The sequence below is a fragment of the Parasteatoda tepidariorum genome, chromosome 9, assembly GCF_982258835.1.
Source record: "Parasteatoda tepidariorum strain Cologne lab strain chromosome 9, Ptep-v5.0, whole genome shotgun sequence".
In the NCBI taxonomy this organism is placed as follows: domain Eukaryota; kingdom Metazoa; phylum Arthropoda; class Arachnida; order Araneae; family Theridiidae; genus Parasteatoda; species Parasteatoda tepidariorum.
Window position 1 is genome coordinate 100,537,513 of NC_141763.1, and position 15,986 is coordinate 100,553,498.

The 15,986-nt window shown below is 31.1% G+C and overlaps 1 long non-coding RNA gene across 1 annotated transcript; it reads left to right on the top strand.

Moving 5' to 3' along the window:
- The first annotated feature begins 1,661 nt into the window (after positions 1–1,661).
- LOC139426654 (uncharacterized) lies at positions 1,662–10,775 on the top strand. Its single transcript, XR_015429458.1, has 2 exons — positions 1,662–5,050; positions 5,706–10,775. It is a non-coding gene; the product is annotated as an uncharacterized LOC139426654 (long non-coding RNA).
- The last annotated feature ends 5,211 nt before the right edge of the window (positions 10,776–15,986 follow it).

Genomic DNA, 15,986 nt, shown 5'->3' on the forward strand with positions numbered 1-15,986 from the left:
AATCTTTTAAAGAAGATAATTTAATAAATGGGAGCTGACCAAGTGGACCTAAGTAGGCCTGTTCTCTGTCCGTGTGTTTGTTTTATAATTCAGACTGATTTTTTTAAATTTTTTTTTATCCGTACAAAGAAAAGGCCTCATTATACACCCCCACTTATTTATTAGTAAATTGCTGCATGTGACCATTTCTAGTGAAAATAAGCTAGAATAAACAAAATCAAATCTGAATTAAAAGACATTTTATGTTTTTAAATATATATGAGTTTTTATTTCAGTAAAGAACACTCTTTTAATAATAATAGTAGCACATTTTAATTTAAACCATTCTCAAGATGAAGAAATTTTAAAAATAAAGGCTAGGATAAAACTCTGTAAGTATACTTGTAAGGCATTTTCTAAGCAAGTTCATTACTAAATTCTGGTAAAATAAGAGTTATGTATTTTTTTTTTTTTTTTTACTAGATTAAATGATTTCACATTTATAACGAAATCACTTACTGGACAATTTAGTAATAGTATGTTCAAGTAGGATTTTAAATTTACAATGTATTTCGAGTTTGAAATTAATGTTATCTAAGCCATTATGGAAGGAGAATAAATAGTGACTAATCTGAATAAATATTCTGAATTTAACAATATTATATTAATTAATATTTTTTTTATACATTTGTATTTATGTTTCATACAGAAGAGAAGGATGACAAGTTTTGTTGCATATTTAACAATTTCTTGTGCCCATTTGACAGAATATAAGCAGATAAGTACACAATGCTAAGGGATGTCTTGACTTATGTTTTTCTAGCAAACACTTCTTACTAAGAATGAAATTAGCATTGCCTGAATTTTTCCTGCTTGAATTATGTTCATTCAGTAGGTCAGTTACTTTTACAGTTCGGAAAACATAATGAGCTTAGAAAATTTAATCGATGAATGAAATTGGGCACGGTGATACGATTGATATTTCTGTAAAAATGTTGAATTCCTTTGCTGCGGAGAAATTCTGATGAGCTCCAAATTTAAAATCTGGTACGTACGAATTTTTATTATTTGTTCAGTTCATTTTACCATTAAAATGAGGAATTACACACAAAGCCACACGCCTTTGTCGTCATAATTGAAGAGGGTCTCCTCTGGGGGCCTTTAGCTAAAGAGTTATTTAATTTTCAGCTGGTAAACTTATGAAATCAGAATTCCAAATGAAGGTAAGCTTTTTATTTATGAAAGAAGAATATATGGAAGGAGAAAAAATTATGGAAGGAGAATAAATGATGAGTAAATATTCTGATTTTAACAATATTATATTAATTCATATTTTTTTATACATTTGTATTTATGTTTCATACAAAAGAGAAGGATGACAAGGTTTCTTGCATATTTAACAATTTCTTGTGTCCTTTTGACAGAATATTAGCAGATAAGAACGCAATGCTAAGGGATGTCTTGACTTAAGTTTTTCTAGCAAACACTTCTTACTAAAAATGAAATTAGCATTGCCTGAATTTTTCCTGCTTGAATTTTGTTCATTCAGTAGGTCAGTTACTTTTACAGTTCGGAAGACCTAATGAGCTTAGAAAATTTAATCGATGAATGAAATAGGGCACGGTGATAGGATTGATTCTTCTGTAAAAATGTTTAATTCCTTTGCAGCTGGGATTCTCTGAGCTCCAAATTTAAAATCTGGTACGTACGAATTTTTATTATTTGTTCAGTTCATTTTACCATTAAAATGAGGAAATACACACAAAGCCACTCGCCTTTGTCGTCATAATTGAAGAGGATCTCCTGTGGGGGGCCTGTAGCTAAAGAGTTATTTAATTTTCAGCTGGTAAACTTATGAAATCGGAATTCCAAATGAAGGTAAGCTTTTTATTTGGTCAGTTCATTTCTCATTGCAATAAGGAGTTATTCTCAAGTCACATAATATTATTTTGAGTAATAATAAGTTTTTTTTTTCTGAATAACCCCTTTTCATATTTTGATGTGAAATTCAAACTTTATTGAAGCATTCTAAAACATAATAGATATATTTTATATTAATAGTAAATTTTGAGAAAAGGTTCTGAGATTCCTCTTTTACAATAACTAGCAGCTATTGCGGACTTTCAAGTTGTTTCTTTGAATTTTTAATATGCCTTGAGTAGAAAATTTTTCAATAAGAAAAGCCTTGTGGACCCTTTTAATACCAGAAGTATAGAAAATTTTTTTAAAAAAATGAGCTTTTTTATTTTGATACTAACCTAAGATGTAGTATAAGATTTTGTGAGTATTGTATTTAATTATTATAACCATTGAAATGCGTGAAAACCCATATTGAAAAATTTACATAGAAAGGCGCAATATTAATTAGAATCAAAGAAAAATCTATCTGTAAAATAAGAGGATTATAAGAAATATCACGTTTTGTTTTAAGAAATATTCGGTGCGTCTAAGGCAAATTACCTGGACGGATGGGGGGCCCCTCCAACAGGTCCCACCTTATCGTGGTGGAGGGGTTTAAAGCTCTCATTTTTTTAAATTATACATTATTTTATTCTTTAAAAATCTTTTAAAGAAGATAATTTAATAAATGGGAGCTGACCAAGTGGACCTAAGTAGGCCTGTTCTCTGTCCGTGTGTTTGTTTTATAATTCAGACTGATTTTTTTAAATTTTTTTTTTTATCCGTACAAAGAAAAGGCCTCATTATACACCCCCACTTATTTATTAGTAAATTGCTGCATGTGACCATTTCTAGTGAAAATAAGCTAGAATAAACAAAATCAAATCTGAATTAAAAGACATTTTATGTTTTTAAATATATATGAGTTTTTATTTCAGTAAAGAACACTCTTTTAATAATAATAGTAGCACATTTTAATTTAAACCATTCTCAAGATGAAGAAATTTCAAAAATAAAGGCTAGGATAAAACTCTGTAAGTATACTTGTAAGGCATTTTCTAAGCAAGTTCATTACTAAATTCTGGTAAAATAAGAGTTATGTATTTTTTTTTTTTTTTTACTAGATTAAATGATTTCACATTTATAACGAAATCACTTACTGGACAATTTAGTAATAGTATGTTCAAGTAGGATTTTAAATTTACAATGTATTTCGAGTTTGAAATTAATGTTATCTAAGCCATTATGGAAGGAGAATAAATAGTGACTAATCTGAATAAATATTCTGAATTTAACAATATTATATTAATTAATATTTTTTTTATACATTTGTATTTATGTTTCATACAGAAGAGAAGGATGACAAGTTTTGTTGCATATTTAACAATTTCTTGTGCCCATTTGACAGAATATAAGCAGATAAGTACACAATGCTAAGGGATGTCTTGACTTATGTTTTTCTAGCAAACACTTCTTACTAAGAATGAAATTAGCATTGCCTGAATTTTTCCTGCTTGAATTATGTTCATTCAGTAGGTCAGTTACTTTTACAGTTCGGAAAACATAATGAGCTTAGAAAATTTAATCGATGAATGAAATTGGGCACGGTGATACGATTGATATTTCTGTAAAAATGTTGAATTCCTTTGCTGCGGAGAAATTCTGATGAGCTCCAAATTTAAAATCTGGTACGTACGAATTTTTATTATTTGTTCAGTTCATTTTACCATTAAAATGAGGAATTACACACAAAGCCACACGCCTTTGTCGTCATAATTGAAGAGGGTCTCCTCTGGGGGCCTTTAGCTAAAGAGTTATTTAATTTTCAGCTGGTAAACTTATGAAATCAGAATTCCAAATGAAGGTAAGCTTTTTATTTATGAAAGAAGAATATATGGAAGGAGAAAAAATTATGGAAGGAGAATAAATGCTGAGTAAATATTCTGATTTTAACAATATTATATTAATTCATATTTTTTTATACATTTGTATTTATGTTTCATACAAAAGAGAAGGATGACAAGGTTTCTTGCATATTTAACAATTTCTTGTGTCCTTTTGACAGAATATTAGCAGATAAGAACGCAATGCTAAGGGATGTCTTGACTTAAGTTTTTCTAGCAAACACTTCTTACTAAAAATGAAATTAGCATTGCCTGAATTTTTCCTGCTTGAATTTTGTTCATTCAGTAGGTCAGTTACTTTTACAGTTCGGAAGACCTAATAAGCTTAGAAAATTTAATCGATGAATGGAATAGGGCACGGTGATAGGATTGATACTTCTGTAAAAATGTTTAATTCCTTTGCAGCTGGGAATCTCTGAGCTCCAAATTTAAAATCTGGTACGTACGAATTTTTATTATTTGTTCTGTTCATTTTACCATTAAAATGAGGAAATACACACAAAGCCGCACGCCTTTGTCGTCATAATTGAAGAGGGTCTCCTCTGGGGGCCTTTAGCTAAAGAGTTATTTAATTTTCAGCTGGTAAACTTATGAAATCAGAATTCCAAATGAAGGTAAGCTTTTTATTTATGAAAGAAGAATATATGGAAGGAGAAAAAATTATGGAAGGAGAATAAATGCTGAGTAAATATTCTGATTTTAACAATATTATATTAATTCATATTTTTTTATACATTTGTATTTATGTTTCATACAAAAGAGAAGGATGACAAGGTTTCTTGCATATTTAACAATTTCTTGTGTCCTTTTGACAGAATATTAGCAGATAAGAACGCAATGCTAAGGGATGTCTTGACTTAAGTTTTTCTAGCAAACACTTCTTACTAAAAATGAAATTAGCATTGCCTGAATTTTTCCTGCTTGAATTTTGTTCATTCAGTAGGTCAGTTACTTTTACAGTTCGGAAGACCTAATGAGCTTAGAAAATTTAATCGATGAATGGAATAGGGCACGGTGATAGGATTGATACTTCTGTAAAAATGTTTAATTCCTTTGCAGCTGGGAATCTCTGAGCTCCAAATTTAAAATCTGGTACGTACGAATTTTTATTATATGTTCAGTTCATTTTACCATTAAAATGAGGAAATACACACAAAGCCGCACGCCTTTGTCGTCATAATTGAAGAGGGTCTCCTCTGGGGGCCTTTAGCTAAAGAGTTATTTAATTTTCAGCTGGTAAACTTATGAAATCAGAATTCCAAATGAAGGTAAGCTTTTTATTTATGAAAGAAGAATATATGGAAGGAGAAAAAATTATGGAAGGAGAATAAATGCTGAGTAAATATTCTGATTTTAACAATATTATATTAATTCATATTTTTTTATACATTTGTATTTATGTTTCATACAAAAGAGAAGGATGACAAGGTTTCTTGCATATTTAACAATTTCTTGTGTCCTTTTGACAGAATATTAGCAGATAAGTACGCAATGCTAAGGGATGTCTTGACTTATGTTTTTCTAGCAAACACTTCTTACTAAGAATGAAATTAGCATTGCCTGAATTTTTCCTGCTTGAATTTTGTTCATTCAGTAGGTCAGTTACTTTTTCAGTTCGGAAGACCTAATGAGCTTAGAAAATTTAATCGATGAATGAAATAGGGCACGGTGATAGGATTGATTCTTCTGTAAAAATGTTTAATTCCTTTGCAGCTGGGAATCTCTGAGCTCCAAATTTAAAATCTGGTACGTACGAATTTTTATTATTTGTTCAGTTCATTTTACCATTAAAATGAGGAAATACACACAAAGCCACTCGCCTTTGTCGTCATAATTGAAGAGGATCTCCTGTGGGGGGCCTGTAGCTAAAGAGTTATTTAATTTTCAGCTGGTAAACTTATGAAATCAGAATTCCAAATGAAGGTAAACTTTTTATTTGGTCAGTTCATTTCTCATTGCAATAAGGAGTTATTCTCAAGACACATAATATTAATTTGAGTAATAATAAGGTTTTTTTCTGAATAACCCCTTTTCATATTTTGGTGTGAAATTCAAACTTTGTTGAAGAATTCTAAAACGTAATAGATATATTTTATATTAATAGTAAATTTTGAGAAAAGGTTCTGAGATTCCTATTTTACAATAACTAGCAGCTATTGCGGACTTCCAAGTTGTTTCTTTGAATTTTTAATATGCCCAGAATAGAAAATTTTTCAATAAGAAAAGCCTTGTGGACCCTTTTGATACCAGAAGTTTAGAAAAGATTTTTTAAAAAAATGAGCTTTTTAATTTTGATACTAACCTAAGATGTAGTATAAGATTTTGTGAGTATTGTATTTAATTATTATAACCATTGAAATGTGTGAAAACCCATATTGAAAAATTTACATAGAAAGGCGCAATATTAATTAGAATCAAAGAAAAAAATCTATCTCTAAATTAAGAGGATTATAAAAAATATCACGTTTTGTTTTAAGAAATATTCGGTGCGTCTAAGGCAAATTACCTGGACGGGTGGGGGGCCCCTCCAACAGGTCTCACCTTATCGTGGTGGAGGGGTTTAAAGCTCTCATTTTTTTAAAATTATACATGATTTTATTCTTTAAAAAACATTTTTAAATAAGATAATTTAATAAATGGGAGCTGACCAAGTGGACCTAAGTAGGCCTGTTCTCTGTCTGTGTGTTTGTTTTATAATTCAGACTGATTTCTTAAATTTAATTTTTTTTTATCCGTACAGAGAAAAGGCCTCATTATACACCCCCACTTATTTATTAGTAAATTGCTGCATGTGACCATTTCTAGTGAAAATAAGCTAGAATAAACAAAATCAAATCTGAATTAAAAGACATTTTATGTTTTTAAATATATATGAGTTTTTATTTCAGTAAAGAACACTCTTTTAATAATAATAGTAGCACATTTTAATTTAAACCATTCTCAAGATGAAGAAATTTTAAAAATAAAGGCTAGGATAAAACTCTGTAAGTATACTTGTAAGGCATTTTCTAAGCAAGTTCATTACTACATTCTGGTAAAATAAGAGTTATGTATTTTTTTTTTTTTTTACTAGATTAAATGATTTCACATTTATAACGAAATCACTTACTGGACAATTTAGTAATAGTATGTTCAAGTAGGATTTTAAATTTTCAATGTATTTCGAGTTTGAAATTAATGTAATCTAAGCCATTATGGAAGGAGAATAAATAGTGACTAATCTGAATAAATATTCTGATTTTAACAATATTGTATTAATTAATATTTTTTTACATTTGTATTTATATTTCATACAAAAGAGAAGGATGACAAGGTTTGTTGCATATTTAACAATTTCTTGTGTCCATTTGACAGAATATTAGCAGATAAGTACACAATGCTAAGGGATGTCTTGACTTATGTTTTTCTAGCAAACACTTCTTACTATGAATGAAATTAGCATTGCCTGAATTTTTCCTGCTTGAATTTTGTTCATTCAGTAGGTCAGTTACTTTTACAGTTCGGAAAACATAATGAGCTTAGAAAATTAAATGATGAATGAAATTGGGCACGGTGATAGGATTGATATTTCTGTAAAAATGTTGAATTCCTTTGCTGCGGAGAAATTCTGATGAGCTCCAAATTTAAAATCTGGTACGTACGAATTTTTATTATTTGTTCAGTTCATTTTACCATTAAAATGAGGAAACACACACAAAGCCACACGCCTTTGTCGTCATAATTGAAGAGGGTCTCCTCTGGGGGCCTTTAGCTAAAGAGTTATTTAATTTTCAGCTGGTAAACTTATGAAATCAGAATTCCAAATGAAGGTAAGCTTTTTATTTATGAAAGAAGAATATATGGAAGGAGAATAAATGCTGAGTAAATATTCTGATTTTAACAATATTATATTAATTCATATTTTTTTATACATTTGTATTTATGTTTCATTCAAAAGAGAAGGATGACTAGGTTTGTTGCATACTTAAAACTTTTTCTTGTGTCCATTTGACAGAATATTAGCAGATAAGTACACAATGCTAAGGGATGTCTTGACTTAAGTTTTTCTAGCAAACACTTTTTACTAGGAATTAAATTAGCATTGCCTGAATTTCTCCTGCTTGAATTTTGTTAATTCAGTAGGTCAGTTACTTTTTCAGTTCGGAAGACCTAATGAGCTTAGAAAATTTAATCAATGAATGAAATTGGCCACGGTGATAGGATCGATTTTTCTTTAAAAATGTTTAATTCCTTTGCAGCTGGGAAACTCTGATGAACTCCAAATTTAAAATCTGGTACGTACAATTTTTTTTTATTTGTTCAGTTCATTTTACCATTCAAATGAGGAAATACACAAAGCCACACGTCTTTGTCGTCATAATTGAAGAGGGGGTCCTCAGGGGGCCTTTAGCTAAAGAGTTATTTAATTTTCAGCTGGTAAACTTATGAAATCAGAATTCCAAATGAAGGTAAGCTTTTTATTTATGGAAGGAGAATAAATTATGGAAAGAGAATAAATGCTGACTAATCTGAATAAATAATCTGATTTTAACAATATTATATTAATTCATATTTTTTGATACATTTCTATTAATGTTTTATACAAAAGTGAAGGATGACAGGTTTGTTGCATATTTAACAATTTCTTGTGTCCATTTGACAGATATTAGCAGATAAGTACACAATACTAAGGGATGTCTTGGCTTAAGTTTTTCTCGCAAGCACTTCTTACTATGAATGAAATTACCATTGCCTGAATTTTTCCAGCTTGAATTTTGTTAATTCAGTAGGTCAGTTACTTTTACAGTTCGGAAAACCTAATTAGCTTAGAAAATTTAATTAATGAATGAAATTGGTACGGTGATAGGATTGATTTTTCTGTAAAAATGTTTAATTCCTTTGCACCTTCGAAACTCTGATGAGCTCCAAGTTTAAAATCTGGTACGTACGATTTTTTTTTTATTTGTTCAGTTCATTTTACCATTCAAATGAGGGAATATACAAAGCCACACGCTTTTGTCCTCATAATTGAAGAGGGTCTCTTGTGGGGGAGCCTTTAGCTAAAGATTTATTTAATTTTCTGCTGGTAAAATTATGAAATCAGAATTCCAAATGAAGGTAAGCTTTTTATTTGGTCAGTTCATATCTCAAGGAGTTATTCACAAGTCACATAAAATTATTTTGAGTAATATTAAGGTTTTTTTCTGAATAATCCTTTTTTCATATTTTGGGGTGAAATTCAAACTTTATTAAAGCATTCTAAAACTTAATAGATATATTTTTTATTAATAGTAATCTTTGAGAAATTTTCTGAGTTTCCTCTTTTACAATAACTAGCAGCTATTGCGGACTTCCAGGTTGTTTCTTTGAATTTTTTGATATGCCTAGAATAGAAGATTTTTCAATAAGCAAAGCCTTGTGGACCCTTATAAAACCCGAAGTTTAGAAAAGATTTTTTTAAAAAATAAGCTTTTTAATTTTGATAGTAACCTAAGATGTAGTATAAGATTTTATAAGTATTGTTTTTAATTATTATTAACCATTGAAATGTGTGAAAACCCATATTGAAAAATTTACATAGAAAGGCGCAATATTAATTAGAATAAAAGAAAAAAAAATCTATCTGTAAAAAAAAAGAGGATTGTTAAAAATATCACGTTTTGTTTTAAGAAATATTCGGAGCGTCTAAAAAAAATAACCTGAACGGGTGGGGGTCCCTCAAACAGGTCCCACCTTATCGTGGTGGACAGGTTTAAAGCTCTTAATTTTTAAATTATACATTATTTTATTCTTTAAAAACCTTTTACCGAAGATAGTTTAATAAATGGGAGCTGAGCAAGTGGACCTGTTCTCTGTCCGTGTGTTTTATAATTTTGACTAATGTTTTTAAAAAAAATTTTTTTTTATCCGTACAAAGAAAAGGCTTTATTAAACAATTTAGTAATAGTATGTTCAATTAGGATTTTAAATTTTCAATGTATTTCGAGTTTGAAATTAATGTAATCTAAGCCATTATGGAAGGAGAATAAATGCTGACTAATCTGAATAAATATTCTGATTTTAACAATATTATATTAATTCATATTTTTTGATACATTTTTATTTATGTTTCATACAAAAGAGAAGGATGACAAGGTTTGTTACATAGATAAGAGTTTCTTGTGCCCATTTGAAAATATATAAACAGATAATTACACAATGCTAGCAGAGGTCCTGACTTCAAATTGAGTTTTTCTAGCGAATAACTTGTAACTGAGAATGAAATTAACGTCGCCTCAATTTTTAATTCTTGAATTTTGCCATGATCTTAAAAAATTAAAATTATAAATGAATTTGGGCACAGTCATAAGATTTTTATTTTAAAAGTCCAAAGAAAGCTGATGTTAAAATGATAAGGGATGCACAAGTCTCTTGTATTTATAATGGATGAAAGTCTGACGTGGACGCCTTTTTGTCTGTAAAAATGTTCATTATCTATGCAGCTTTGAAACTCTGAGCTTCAAATTTAAAATAAGGTTCATATGGTTTTTTTATTTATTTGTTCAGTCATTGTAGGCGCCTTTGGCAGAAAAGTAAGTCATTTATTTTGTAACTGGGAAACTGATGAATTCTAGATTGAAAATGAAGATAAGCTTGATTTTTTGTTATTTGGTCAGTTCATTTCTCATTGAAATAAGGAGTTACATGTCTTTTTTATTCATAATTGATGAAAGTCTCGTTTAATAGTCTTTGTTTGGAAGAATCTCCTTCGTAGCTGAGAAACTCTGATATAAGTTCCGAATTTTATATGAGAAAAAGCATTTTTCAGTTGATTTGGCCTTGAAAATGAGGAATGACACACGCAGAAGAATCTCGAGACGGTTTATACTAAATATTATATTGTACTATTAGTTTATTATTTTAATATTGGAAATTATTTTGTAATTTTATTTATTTTTCTGTAATTTGAACAAAATTTATTGTAACATTTCTCTTATATGTGAAAATATTAAACAGGGGAGTTATTTTGTTTAATATTTAGTTTTTTTTTAAAAAAAAAAAAATTTAAAGGTTTTTTTTTTGGTAATAACGAACAAAAGAAAAAAAATTTCACCCTTTTTTTAACACGTATTTTTTTTCAAATATATTCCACAGGCAAAGGGTTAAGAGAGTTACTAGTTTGTTCAACATATTCCACAGTACGAAAACCACAGCTTAACACGTGGTATTACTAGGAACTAATTGATAAAAACTAATCTCTTGTTTAAATTATTAAACTACTTGTGCTGTTTTGAGGAGAACTCCTTCAGACTAAAAGTCTGAGGCTGTTCGTTGAGGCAACAATCGAGAGCACATCTCTAATGGGGGTGAAATTGAAGAAAGAAGGTGCCGGTCGGTTCGCTTACGCCAAGATTAAGACAAAACTATTCACCCCACACCCCTATTCGAAGTGACTTTTCCTCGTCACCATAGTACCCACCGCAACGCAAAACGGATGTCTGGAGTTCTCATGAAAGCTGACCTATACAGTTTCTTATAGTTTGTCTACGGTAAGAACTCCTCCCGCCACAAAGTCTGAAGCCGTCTACAGTTATGGAAACAAGAATAGCGTATTTCAGGAAATTAACTTCTCTTCACTCTAACACAAATAGACCGGAGAAAACAATTTTTATATCTTTCTCTTCCCGACAAGAGCCAAAACCTGTACTAAGCAATGACCCCACACCCCTGCTTGAAGTAGTTACACCTCGTTACTATAGTCACCGCCACAGGTCCAGACGAATTGCTGGAGAAGTTCTTACTTTAGACAAACTATATTCTACTTTTGTCTGTCTGATAAGACGTTGCATTGAGGACAAAAGTATGAACCCTGTTATGTCTCATGAGCACTCTCTTATTTGAATTTATTCCATCTTATTTCCAAAAAAACACTTGTTTACTATTGAATCGTTTATTTCGAAATGTTCTACAATTCTAAATTTTGCAATGATAAACTATTATATTTAACCCTTTTTTTTAACATATCGTTCAAAAATATCTAAAATGGTTTAAACTTTTCTGTCTAAAAAAATAATGTCTATTTTACCCTTTGAATAACATTTTTTCTTTCAATATTTAATGTTATTTTTGAATTTTTCATAAATTTTTTAATTTGGCACTATAAAGATCCGTTGTGATTTGATACGTAACTGATATTTTAAAAGCAGAAATTGTACCAAAAAAACTTTTGCATTTGTTTTATTTCTTAATATTCATTAGAAAATACTGAAATGTAAACCGCATTTATAAATAAATTAATTAAAGTTTCTGATTATTTTTATGTTTGCGATTGTTTACTTTGTGTGTGTTATAAGGCTTCTGATGGAATTTATCCACACCCTTTTTATTTCTTTCAAGCCGCGCATCTTCTCCATAAAAACTGAAGAAAAATAATAATAAGCTTACATAATAGATAGGAACTTAGCTAACCATGCATAATAATTATTCTAATATATATATATATATATAGAGGAAAAGGTGTAAATATGGGCACCCTCTTTTGTTTTTTGGATAAAGTTACTTTCAATTTGAAAATTTCTAGATTTTTATCTTTCATTAACAACTATAACAAGTTTTCTAAATGCGAGAAGGCAAAACAATGATTAACATCAATTATTTCATTTCAAAAACGACGATTTTCAAAAATCTTTTAAAAAAGCACCAGAAAAAATGGGGTGTAAATATGGGCCCTCTTCAAAAAAGTCACCAAAAATAGTTTAAAAACAGGATAAAACAATACAAAATGGTAGAGAATTTATTTATAACAGGAAAAAAAATTATTTACAGAAATCGCAAACATAACTGGCTCTTTCACCCCCGGGCACAGTGCCCACATTTGGCACATAACGCATCTTACCCACACCTCTCCTCGAGTGTCTTCAGAGAACTTTCCATCACAAAAACTGCAAGTTGCATCGCTTGAGTCTGGTTTACCCCCACCGTTGACATTTATCAGATTCGTATCATCATCGCTGTAGATAAGAGGAGGGTCATCGAGTCTGATGATGAATCGTATCGTTGCGTGGGCCGAATTTTCTTTTTTTGAAGGCCTTTCGTCTTCCCACCCTGCCCTCTGGCCGGTCTCTTACCCCGGGAAAACTCAAGGACGTCTTCTTGAGAGCACTTGTCAAACGTCTTGGTCAACTAATCCTTGTATGGTAATCCGGTGATGAGGCTGGACCTTGCTGCTTTGCGTCCACGAGTAGTGGTTATCTTCTTAATGTTGGGAACAGGAGATATGTCGAACGGAGAAATTGCACTTGAAGTTCCCGGGGAACATTGAGGTATTTCAGCTGCCTTATCAATTGGCATAACTGGAGCCTGACGTGCTAAACTCCACTAAAAAAAAGTTGGTGTAATTATGGGCACCCTTTAAATGGGGGCCCATATTTACACCAACCCCACCTAAGAAGGATGGCCACTATCACAAGTAACCTAAAAGCGTGCGTGACTTAAGGTGTGCGTCAAAAAATAGCTTAAGATCTCCGCTTTCCGGATATCACTGTCAAATTATTTTTAACTGAACATAAGTACATGAAAAGAAAACAATTTCACATACCTCTCAAAAGTTTGCAGTCCAGAATAAACACCAATTTGCACAATAACTCACGCTGCATCCACACTACTTGAAAAAATGGTTTTAACTGCTCTGTACAATCTTATATTAGCAACTGGCGCCATATACAGTCCTTGCCGCCAGTCTTCAGTACCTCCCATAGCTACTAGGAAGGGGTGCCCATATTTACACCTTCTCCTCTATATATATATATATATATATATATATATATATATATATATATATATATATATATATATACAGTCGGACCTCTATTTAACGAAGTCGCTAAATCCCGAAAAAAAATTCGTTATATGGAAAATTCGTTAAATAGAAAATCATCTTTTGAAATACTTACACAACGTAGAATAGGTTTTAAATTCATGGATACTAGAAATAATTAAAATGGCAATTGATGCACCTTTATCTTGTAATTTTTTTCTTTAATAGTCAGGCACTTTCGCTTCGACATTTTGCAGCCGTAAGAAAAGCAACAAGCAGCACTCTGATCAGCAATCTTAAAACAGGAGCTCTACCGAGTGAGCAACGAGAAAGTTGAAAGTTTTTCTAGAAAGGAAGTGAACAATGGATGTGGAGATAATAGGACATGTCAATAAGGGACCAGGGACCACACACTTTGATGACCCATTCCTTTTATCTTCTCTGCTCATTTCCTATTCAAGGAATTTGACCCTTTCCCCCCTTTTCTAGTGGGATTGCATTTCCTGTATGAAATGCAAACAAAAAGGGAAAGGAATTTTACTGCTTTCTCTAAAAGTTAAGGGGATGCGAAAATCAGTTCAAGGTCATTTCCCCCATAAAATACGTTAACGAGTTAATAATTTTCTCAAATATTTTGGGAAATGGGGAAAGTAGATCTTAAAAAAAATTCGTTAAATAGAAAATTCACTTCGCTATTTAGAAGTTATTTAACGAAGAAATTTCCAAAATGTTCTTGGTTCCACGAAAAAATTCGCAAAATAGAGAAATTCGTAAAATGGAAGTTCGTTATATAGAAGTCAGACTGTATATAGTCAAACCCCGCCATAGTGAACTTTCAAGGGACTGAAATTCCGGTTCACTATATCCGTTACGCGGGCAATTTAACATGTGGTTCCCAAATTCCTCCCTTTTATTACATATTATTGAAATAAATGACTCAAAAATATTATGTAGTAGCAAAAAATGTGTTATTTTTTATTACTTTTCGTCCTGCGTAATAAAAAAAAAATTAGTAATCCTCAGCTGATGAGCAATCCTCAACATCATATAATGGAAACACTTTCAGATAATTTTTCCTGGATTTCTGTTATTCCGCTTTTTAAACCTGTCTAACCTGCCATTCGAGCACATAAAAGTAGTCTAATAAAATCGCTTAGCAAATTTATCGACATTTGTCCAGATACTGGCGGCTTCTTCGAATGCTGAATCACTTCAGTAATGCTTCTTCAACATCCTTGTGATCTGCTTTTCTCAACTTTTTTCTGCCTTATAAATTTTTTTGATGAGCAGAAATTGTTAATTGCTTTTTTTCTCTCCATAAGTTACAAACTGCAGATTTGGATAGTTTATATTCTCTGCAAATATCATCTTGATTACATCCATTTTCAAATTATGCCCATTTTATCAATGGAGAACATTTTACGTTTACTGCTCGCCATAGTTAAATTTGAGACACTTGCTTGCAGGCTTTTTTAAACTGGACTAAGAGCAAAAAGGAGTTGAAATGAGGGCCTTATCAACACATATTAGTATCCAACCCTTTGACTAATAATAATGAATAATTACTCATTCCCTCTGACAGAAAATTCATATTGCTCCCACTGACACCTTACAGGTGCATCATCTGCCTGGGTTGGAAACATCTGCTTGGTTTGTTTAGGCAGGGCCGGCTTATGCATGTCGCGGCCCCTAGGCAGTGCTCGTCTCGGGCCCCCCCCCCCCTACCGTCTTCTAACTTCCTAATATATTTTTTCGCTAACATAACACTTTATTCATAATTACGCTGTTTTTTACTACATAGGTATATTATCACATTATTCAATAAAAATATTGAATCAAACGAAAAGAATATAAGTAATTAATATATGCATTTAATTAAAATCATACAATAAGCTTAAATATTAACTTTTTTTGTTACAAAATCGTTCAAGACATCCTGAAAGTTTACCTTTTCCAATACATCATTTTCAATTGCCATTATGGCCTGTGAATTTAAACGGTTTTGAGACATAGTTGAACGACGACAGTTTTTAACTAATTTCAATTTGGAAAAGTTTCGTTCAGCAGTGGCGTTTGTAATCATTAGACTTCTATATATTTGCAAAGCTGTCATTACATTCGGGAAAGTTGATTGTGCCATGTTACCAATAATCAGTTTGTAAGACTCTTCGGCAGGCACAATTTTTTTCCGGCATCTTCTAATTGTAAGATGAAGTATTTATACTGCACCATTTCGTCTATAAACTTAGGCTCAATGTCCTCGAAATAATGTTCCTTAAACTTTGTGCAAGCCTGTCTAATTTCAGCGTCGGATTTTGTCGAGAAATCTGTTCGAAACCCAAACAGATCATTTATTTCCCGGTAAGCTTCTAGGCGCCGCGACAGTTCTGTACACAGCATGTCTAGTACTGGCAAATATGTATCAACTT